Genomic DNA, 9,411 nt, shown 5'->3' with positions numbered 1-9,411 from the left:
ATGTATCGAGCACTGATCCATGTCCGATCCATTGCCGGAGCCGACTGCCGTAGCAGTCGTGGCTTAAGGTCCCTATTCTCTCCGGTGTGGGACTGAATATATAAAAACAAAGTCAAAGTCAAAGTCATACGATTTGTCACACACGTTACCGCAGTGAAATTTGTTCTCCGCATTTGACCCATCTCTCTTGGAGCGGTGAGCCGCAGCCAAGGAGCGGTGAGCTGCAGCGTGCGCCGCGCTCGGGAATCATTTGATTAGCAGATTTGACCCCCCCAATCCAACCCCTTTGATGCTGAGTGTCAAGCAGGGAGGCACTGGGTCCCATTTGTACAGTCTTTGGTATGACCTGGCCGGGGATCGAACCCCGACCTCCCAGTTTCAGGGAGTTCTAACCACAAGGCCACTAAGCTTCCTTTAGGAAGCACAAATGTATGGCCCACATGAAAACAGGTGGTGTGATCAATTAATTTACCACCTGTCAATTGTGTGCCCCCAAAACGTCTGTGCTTCCAAAACATCAACTCGGAGACGGGACTGGGCCAACTGGCGCTCTGGGAAACGCCCCCTCTGAGGCCATTTATTACTTGTCCCATGCCTATAAAGAGTCCAGAACGCCCCCCTGTCATCAGTCACATCACCCCTGTTTTACACCAACTCCACTGGCTCCCCATCAAATACCGTATCCACTTCAAGATCCTCCTCCACACATTCAAGGCCATCCATAACCTCGCCCCCAATTTTTTCCTGTTTTTAAATAAAATGTATTATTATTATTATAAAAAGGTGCTCAAGTTTACTATAATTAGATTATTACACGATAATCATCAACACTGACCCTTTATTCAGAACACACCCAAATCAAATCATAGTACAACGTACAGGTGTGCTCGATCAATTGTTCGAGTCAAAGCAAACGGCATAAACGACATTAGTTCGCCTCTTCTACAAAAACATACAAGTTAGTTACAAGGCTGCATTCTGTCACGTGTGTGCCATGGCGTTACCATGTATATGCAAACGGACGCAAACTGAATATGCGCGTCGCCAGTGGCGTGCACAGATAGACACTAGGGGGTGATAGAGCACCCTCTGCCCTTTTGGCAATGTGCTCTTAAAAAAAAGGAAAAAAAGAAAAAGAAAAAACGTTTTCTTTTTTTTCTTAATTTGTAGTGTGTGGACCATGCGGTCACATTGATCAAATCTTGATAAAAAAACGCTTCTACTATATTATTTAGGCCCCCCACAATCTAAAGCTATGTTTCTATGTCAGTGGTTCTTCGATAATAAAAAAATAGCAGACCTACAAGCCTATGAGCTTGTAGATCTGCTATTTTTCAATAGTTAAAGCACCAAAATGCGTTCCCGCCCCAAAATGCGCTGCACAAGGTGCCCTTTTTTTTCACTTGAGCACCTGCCCCTCTAAATGTCTGTGCACGCCACTGCGCGTCGCTGTGTGCACAGGTGTATAAACACCCAATTAGACCTGAGCACGATTCTACAAATGTCTTCTAAATCCTGACAGCTTTCTGAAAAAAAAACCCACGTGTCTATGTCAGTCGTTCTCAAACTATTTCATGTCAAAGAGCTCCAGAATTATCTGTATTTGGCCACGGACCCCCATCTAAAAATGTTGTTCCAGGGAGGGACCCCCCAGAAGCAAAGATTTGAGTTAAAAACATTCGCTCTGAAATAATATATATCCAAAGATATCCACGACATTTTCATGATTTAAAAAAAAGATAGCAGATCTACATGCTCGTAGCGCTACGAGCTTGTAGATCTGCTAATTTTTCGACAGCTAAAGTATAACATAATATTTAAAACACCAAAAGGGGTTCCCGTCCAGAATGGGTTAGTGCCACAGGCTGATCACCTGCATGCCTCGTTCCAATGATGAAATATTTATCCAAAAGTAGCTCAGACCTAGTACTGATTCCATACATTAACATACTTTTCAGATGGTATTATAAATGTATTTCAATATTTACATTTTCCTAAGCTGTATGTATGCCATGATCATCAAGATTAAAGGAGAATTCCATACTAAAAGGCTTTCTTACCTTTCTTTGTAGTTGTTACGTCCCCACCAAAGAGGTCCAGGTGTTATTTTGTGCAAAAGCTCCTTATTGGCTATTTCCCCTACCATAAGCCCTCAATGAATTGCATTGAATTGAATGGGGTTATGGGGTGTTGTGCTAATTCGCTTATTTCCATCGAAATAAGTAGTAAAGTGTGCCGCTTGGGATATTATTTACATTATGAAGAGAGGATATATACAAAAAATATATAATTTTGAGCGATGGAAATAAGCGAATTAGCACAACACCCCATACATCCCATTCAATTCAATGCAATTCATTTAGGGCTTATGGTAGGGGAAATAGCCAATAAGGAGCTTTTGCACAAAATAACACCTGGACCTCTTTGATGGGGACGTAACAACTACAAAGAAAGGTAAGAAAGCCTTTTAGTATGGAATTCTCCTTTAAAACAACATTTTTAAATAATTCACTTCATGCAATCTGTAATAGGCTACAACTATAGGCTAACGTTTATTTTTGTATTATATAAGAAAGCAATGTGCAATGACCAAAGACAGGCAGTGTTACCGTGTAGACTATAGCAACAATAACTTATAGAATATGAAATACTATTCTATTCCTATGTTCTATTCCAATGTTCCATTATATTCCAAATGTTGCGCCAAATGTTTTGCTACACCACCTATCCTGGGACATAAGATCACGCGCATTGTGAGCTTGCAGATCTGCCTTTTTTGTCACATACTCGTACACATTAGACTGCAATCACGCTGCTAGTTTGGTGAACAACGATATGCTACATATTTTGTATACACTTTTTATTAACAAAATCAATAGCCAAAACAATGCATAGGCATATAGCCAAATATTTTCCAGGGCCCATGATAAATTCCAAAAGTTTTCCAGGACTGGAAAATGATTTCTTATTTTTCAACATATTTCTAGGAATGTCATGACCGTGGGAACCCCGTCTCCAAAGATAGCTGCTCTACAAGCTAGCTCACAGTGCCTCGTTGTTCGGCTAACATTCCACATCAGAACTATGTGGGGGACCCCCAGGGTCCCGGTCTCCCGGACCCCCTGTAAGTTGTACCGGTTTAACTGGAGTCCATGTTAACTAGTTCCGTCTTTCACAGATGTTGTTTCAGGAAGGGGGCGGGGCTATCTTCTCCTATTCTTTTCAATAAAGATCATTAAATATCCATCCGATTGTTTGTGGAATCTCACCTGTATGAAACAGTGACATCATTGCACTTATAAAACACAGTTAAAATGATGGAAATAAAAAGTGTGGGAAGTGGGATTCGAACGGTCTTTGCAATGAACCAAAATAACCTGGGGAGCTGTGCGCTGCCCATCACGCTATGATGCGCTGACAACTGCTGTAGGAAACCATCTATTTGAACTTGGGAACAGTGTAGTCACAACATGCCATGTCATCTTGTGACTCTGTTTTTTTTTAACCCATTCTGACCTGAGATCAGATTCATACGAGGTTTCCACTGGACACACACTGGTCTGATTAACCCATTCTGACCTGAGATCAGATTCTAAAAAATGTCAGTCGGTGGCACGCTATGAGCTTGTAGATCTGCTATTTTTCAATAGCTAAAGCATAACATGATGCTGACACCAAAATGGGTTCCCGTTCAGAATGGGTTAAACAAATATAAGCATAGCTGTAGAAACAAGTCAATGATGTTGGTATAGTCACACCATGAAACACAAACTCTTCTGTGGAGACTGACAAATGCAGAATTAGCATATTAATCTTTTAATTTGTAAATCTCGAGCAAATAACTGAGTACACTGTGCACTAGCATAAAACAGCACCACCTGCTGTTGTCTAGCAGGCAGTGCAACATGTCAACTTGTGACTGTGATATAATATGGTGTAGTCACACCATATGAAACAAACTCTTGCCATTGCAATCAATGAAAACATCCACAGGGAAATAGGAAGGACAAATAGGCTCCGATAGTGATTTTTTTTTTTAAATAGCACAATCAAAGTCAGCTATTCAACAAGCATGAACATATTTAGGAGCCCTCGTACAAGGTTTCTATGACTATGCATCCACCTCTTGGTACCACAGCACCTCAAAGGCCCTTAAAACAAGGCTCCAGACCTCCCAAAACAAACTGGTCAGGCTCCTACTTGGCCTCACCCCCCGAACCCACCTCACCCCTGCCCACTTTGACAGGCTGGAATGGCTTAGGGTCAACGACAGAGTACAGCATCTTGCAATGGGTCTGGTCCATTCGATACACCACTAAGATGCCCATGTACTTGTCTAAATACTTCACTAAGATACCCATGTACCTGTCTAAATACTTCCTTAATGTAAACGAAGTCCACACCCACAACACCAGAGGTAGTGCAACAAACCATGTACAACCCAGATTTGGCACAAACAAGGGACTAAATTATTTTCGCTCCTATGCCACCAAAATGTGGAACGCCAACAGTCATTAAGACATGTGAATCCCTTGACTCCTTCAAAACCGCTCTCAAAGGGCACCTACGGATGGCTGCAATTCGAAACTGGCCCCTTAAAATCTGAATCCCCCCACCGCCCCCCCTTACTGTATATGTATCTTTTCCCTTTTTGCTTCCTATATGATGAATTCCTGTTCTGTTCTTTAACTACATAGAAGTGTCTATTTGTATGTCTCTAAATGTTTTGATGAATTGAACATGGTGGACCCTGTTGTAAACAAGTGTAATGCTTAATTGGGTCGTCCACTCACAGTTAACAGTCTTTGTATTGAGCTTGTGCTTGAAATGTACTGTAATTCTGCAAACTGTTAATAAATATTTCAATCAATCAATCAATCAAACATGTACAAGGAGACCATATTCAAACGTTGTTCTCTTGCAGTAGGCTACTACACAACATATACCTATATATACACAAAAGATACCTGAGTGCCACACAGGCTGTTATGCTTTTGTCAGACTTAATAACACAACAGTTTGTGTTTCATGGTGTGACTATACCAACATCATGGACTTGTTTCTACAGCTAGTATTCATTGATCAGTTCAACGGAGTGCTTAAAATTTGTTTAAAAAATCACACCAGTGTGAACCAAGTGGTGCAACTCCCGTGCGTCCAGCAGGTGGCAGCCATGTCACATACTTCTCTCGTTCCATGCTCACACAGACACACACACACACACAAACACGTACAGGGCATTGTAAGCTGGATGTAGAATTGGTTTGCACCACTTAACCCATTCTGACCGGGCACCCATTTTGGTGTCAGCATCATGTTATGCTTTAGCTATTTAAAAAATAGCAGATCTACAAGCTCATATCGCGCCACCGAGTGGCGCGATACGAGCTTGTAGGTCTGCTATTTTTTGAAAAATCAAAGAACGACTGACATTTTTAGAATCTGATCTCAGGTCAGAATGGGTTCATCAGACCAGTGTGTGTCCGGCGGAAACCTCGTATGAATCTGATCTCAGGTCAGAATGGGTTAAAAAAGGCACAGTCACAAGATAACATGGCATGTTGTGACTACACTGTTCCCAAGTTCACACCTGGACAGACACACATGAGATCAAATAGATAGTTTCCTACAGCAGTTGGCAGCGCATCATAGCGTTTTTGATTGATTGATTGAAATATTTATTAACAGTTTGTAGAATTTACAGTACAATTTAAGCACAAACTCAATACAAAGACTGTTAACTGTGAGTGGACGACCCAATTAAGCATTACACTTGTTTACAACAGGGTCCACATTGTTCAATTCATCAAATATGATGATGGGTGATGGGCAGCGCACAGCTCCCCAGGTTGTTTTTGTTCATTGCAAAGAAAACCGTTCGAATCCCACTTCCCACACTGATATTTCCATTTATTTTCATCACTCCAACTGTGTTTTATAAGTGCAATGATGTCACTGTTTCATACAGGTGAGATTCCACAAACAATCGGATGGATATTTATATCGATATTTATTGAAAATAATAGAAGATATCATAGCACCCCCCCCCCCCCGCCCCCTTCCTGAGACAACATCTGTGAAAGAAAGACGGCTCAAAGACGCCGCAAAGCCATCCCAGGAACTAACTATAGTTAACATGTACTCCAGTTAAACCGTTACACCGGTTTAGTCTGTTTATTATGAGCAAAGGAACTAACTATTAGTTAACATGTATACTCCAGTTAAACCGTTACACCGGTTTAGTCTGTTTATTATGAGCAAAGGAACTATAACTACAGTTAACAAATAACATGTAGGCCTACTCCAGTTAAACCGTTACATCGGTTTAGTCTGTTTATTATGAGCAAAGGAACTATACCTACAGTTAACATGTACTCCAGTTAAACCGTTACACCGGTTTAGTCTGTTTATTATGAGAGGGTTTTCACTTTCAGTCACTCTTTTGTTTCTCCGCCATATAAAACTATATTGTGTTCCCAATAAGGAACGGCAACACGACTCCGGTCTGGAGAATTATAGAGGCTGATCTGATCTGTAGCTCTTTAATAGAAATACTCAGTGTTTTGGACAACAATACTGCGAAACAATAAGGGGTTTTCGCCACTGCTTTTGGATGGAGGGCTCGATCGACCCATTTCGCCCGATGCAGGGAAACCTTTGGTAGCTCTGTCTGTTCCATTGCCTTAATGCTATAGCACTAGGGCTATGGACCACCACCAGAGCTATAGCTTCCAACGGAACCTCTTCTACAATTTACAATTACAATTTAGGCATTTAGCAGACGCTCTTAATCCAGAGCGATTTACATTTAAGCAAGCACAAAAGCTAGGCTTCTAGGATCCATGCAGCGCAGGGCAGCTATGACTCAGGGTGACTCAGGTCCCAAACGGGGCTGTTCATTCACTACCAGGCCGAGGCCTGAAAGGCTATAGCTATAGCAAGGCAACGTTAGCATGAATTTAACCCATTCTGACCTGAGATCAGATTCATACGAGGTTTCCACTGGGACACACACTGGGTCTGATGAACCCATTCTGACCTGAGATCAGATTCATACGAGGTTTCCACTGGGACACACACACACACTGGTCTGATTATAACCCATTCTGACCTGAGATCAGATTCATACGAGGTTTCCACTGGGACACACACTGGTCTGATTAACCCATTCTGACCTGAGATCAGATTCATACGAGGTTTCCACTGGGACACACACACTGGTCTGATTATAACCCATTCTGACCTGAGATCAGATTCTAAAATTGTCAGTCGCTCTTCTTCAAAAATAGCAGACCTACAAGCTGATCATAGCGCGCCACGCTATGAGCTTGTAGATCTGCTATTTTTCAATAGCTAAAGCATAACATGATGCTAACACCAAAATATAGCCCGATGCGCACTGGACTAATGTCATACAAACACAATGATAAGTGTTTGCAGACTAGTATGAAGCAAAGACACTTACCTGAAAGACTAGATCATACAAACATTATTCCAAAGGAGTTCGGTGACGTATTATCAAAGTAATTATAATGATACAGTATTAGTGTGCTGTCGTTTTGGGACGGGGCTATACTGTACAGATAATTGGGGGCTGGCTGTAATATGATCTCTGTCGCAAATGAATGCATTGCTGCTGAGAGAAGGAGGATGGGTGGGACTATGTCCAGAGTAATCTAGTCCAGAGAGTGGCGACACTATAGCGTCGACTCCCATTGTAACACAATGGAATGCGGAAGTGCTCATTCTACCTCAGTGGGATAGTTCCAATGTTTGGAACTATAGCCCATAGCAACACCTCATTCTACCTCAGTGGGATAGTTCCAATTGGAAATATAGCCCATAGCAACACCTCATTCTACCTCAGTGGGATAGTTCCAATGTTTGGAACTATAGCCCATGACAACACCCATAGAGCCATATCCCGCTTTGAGGCCAGATCAAAGCATGTCTTTGATTGATTGATTGATTGAAATATTTATTAACAGTTTGTAGAATTTACAGTACATTTTAAGCACAAACTCAATACAAAGACTGTTAACTGTGAGTGGACGACCCTGCAATTAAGCATTACACTTGTTTACAACGGCCGGGGTCCACATTGTTCAATTCATCAAAACATTTAGAGACATACAAATAGACACTTCTATGTAGTTAAAGAACAGAACAGGAATTCATCATAAAGGAAGCAAAAAGGGAAAAGATACATTATACATATACTGCATATATCACATTGCTTGAAACCGCGGGCCACAATTTATGTAGGAAATAAAGACATATCCGTGAGGCGAGCAGTGTTGCCACTTAATTTGGGTATTTTCCCCCTGTAGAGTTGCTTGTAAATTATTGGTAGTTGCGGCTTGCGGTTTTTTGGGGACTTCTTTCTAAAGTGTATAGTGTAGTAGTTGCTTTAAATGGCCTTAAGTTGTTTCTAAAGTTTAGTTTTATATTCGGACTTGTTTCCTGATGTCCAGTAAGTGATTCTCACACATTTTCATGTCAAGGACCCCCCCCCCCCCCCCCAGATTAATCATTGTAGCCTATTCCCTACACTGTGCGTGTGTGCGTGCGAGAGAGAGAGAGAGAGAGAGAGAGAGAGAGAGAGAGAGAGAGAGAGAGAACACAACCACCCTAAACTAATCATTGTGTATATTCCTGCACTATACCTGCATTGAGTGACCTTGGTACATAGAATTTGATCTATTGAAGATTCTGACCTTCAAATGTACATCATTTTTGTTTTGATTGTATTGCTGTATTGTTCTTTCTGCTTTGGCAATGTAAACGTATGTTTTATCATGCCAATAAAGCCCTTTGAGAGAGAGAGAGAGAGAGAGAGAGAGAGAAAGAGAGCGCTAAGAGTAGGTTTACATTGCCCTCTAGCGGTTGAACAGATTTTATATGTTCATCATGCTCTTTTTATTCTGTGTGTATTGCACTGGAGCTGTTGGACAAAACAACTTTCCTTCGGGATCAATAAAGTATATCTGTCACTCCCAGTGAAGTCTTAAAAACGACTCAGTTCTGTAGTACTGCTGCTGCTTTGATGAATTGAACAATGTGGACCCTGTTGTAAACAAGTGTAATGCTTAATTGGGTCGTCCACTCACAGTTAACAGTTTTTGTATTGAGTTTGTGCTTGAAATGTACTGTAATTCTGCAAACTGTTAATAAATATTTCAATCAATCAATCAATCAATCAATCAATCAATCAATGCAGGCTTTATTTCTTGCCTTCTTCCAATAAGCCAATCAATCAATAGGATCAATTGGAATTATGAACATGAACAACCATGCAAACCGAAAGGAAACAAGACGATCAATAAACCTCATCATGATATACATATAACTCAAATATTGACCATTAACTTAACCCATTAATCTGACCTGAGTGTAGGAGCCAAAATATAC

This window comes from Protomyctophum parallelum (assembly GCF_964188405.1).
Source record: "Protomyctophum parallelum genome assembly, chromosome: 6".
In the NCBI taxonomy this organism is placed as follows: domain Eukaryota; kingdom Metazoa; phylum Chordata; class Actinopteri; order Myctophiformes; family Myctophidae; genus Protomyctophum; species Protomyctophum parallelum.
The sequence above is the reverse complement of the archived record's forward strand: the minus strand, read 5'-3'. Positions refer to the sequence as shown.